Source organism: Octopus bimaculoides, chromosome 18 (genome assembly GCF_001194135.2).
Source record: "Octopus bimaculoides isolate UCB-OBI-ISO-001 chromosome 18, ASM119413v2, whole genome shotgun sequence".
Classification (NCBI taxonomy): Eukaryota; Metazoa; Mollusca; class Cephalopoda; order Octopoda; family Octopodidae; genus Octopus; species Octopus bimaculoides.
The window spans coordinates 45,345,296-45,346,538 of NC_068998.1; the positions used below are offsets into that span (position 1 = coordinate 45,345,296).

At 27.0% G+C, this 1,243-nt stretch overlaps 1 protein-coding gene across 13 annotated transcripts in view; it reads left to right on the forward strand.

Annotated features, from left to right (window-relative positions):
• Positions 1-1,243, forward strand: part of LOC106874003 (Kv channel-interacting protein 4) — a 479,441-nt gene that overhangs the window by 343,610 nt on the left and 134,588 nt on the right. The gene's annotated exons all lie outside the window — the stretch shown is intronic.

Consider the following 1,243-nt stretch of genomic DNA (forward strand, 5'->3'; position numbering starts at 1 on the left):
TTTCATTTTGGTTTTACTCGATGCACCTCTGTACTTTCAGTAACACTTCTGGTTCCGTCGTCAGTTTCACTGTCGGTGGATGTGGGTGTGAACACATCAGTGAATGTGTGTGTGTGTGCATGTTATGTGTGTGTGTGCATGTTGTGTGTCTGTGTGTGTATGAGTGTGTGTATATTGTTACAAATATACAGAGGCAAAAAACATGTTTTCAAAAGTGCATGTGTCTTGTACATACGGGGGTCTTTTACAGCTTGCGAGTAAGAAACTGTATTAAATTTTACATTCATGTGTATGTATAAACCTACACATCTATATGAATAACAAATACATTGCAACTGTGAATTAACAAACACACACACACACACACACACACACACACATATACACACACACACACATACATATATACCCACACAAGTACACATATAAATACATAAACTTCCCTATTTATAACTTTACTCTTGTTTACAAAGAAAAAATGTAAGCTACCATCACCTTCAGTTTTAATGTTGAACTTCTCTGTCTGTAAGGAATATTAAAGTTACTTTCATCAGATAGCAATTCTGTTTGTACAACACGCATCTACAAACATATAGCAATCAATGATATATATTAATGGTATATAATGTGTGTATATATATATATATATATATATATATATATATATATATATATACATGCACACACACATTTGCTCCATATTCTTTCAATCTTAACAGAAAAAAGATTTCATTACAGTTTCTTGTGAAAATGTAGCAAGTATGTTAAGATGATATTATACACATTTGTGTGCATTTGTGTGTATATATGTGTATATATATATATATATATATATATATACATGTATACACACACATATATACACATATATATGTATATTTAGATATCTACATTTATATATATATATACACACACACACACATATATACACATATATTTAGATATCTACATTTATATATAAATAATTTCAATATTAATAATAGAAGGGTAAAATTAATTAATTAATCAAGTTCCTATTTCTAAATTCGGTACATGGCGAAGCAATTAGCTGACCTCTTATTATAATTATGTTTATAATTATAGAATATTTTTACATATAAATATATATGTATATATATACATACATATATACATACATTCATACATATGTGTATAGATGTATAAATTATTTTAGTTCTATAACACACACACACACACAGATATATATATATATATATATATATATATATATATATATATATAT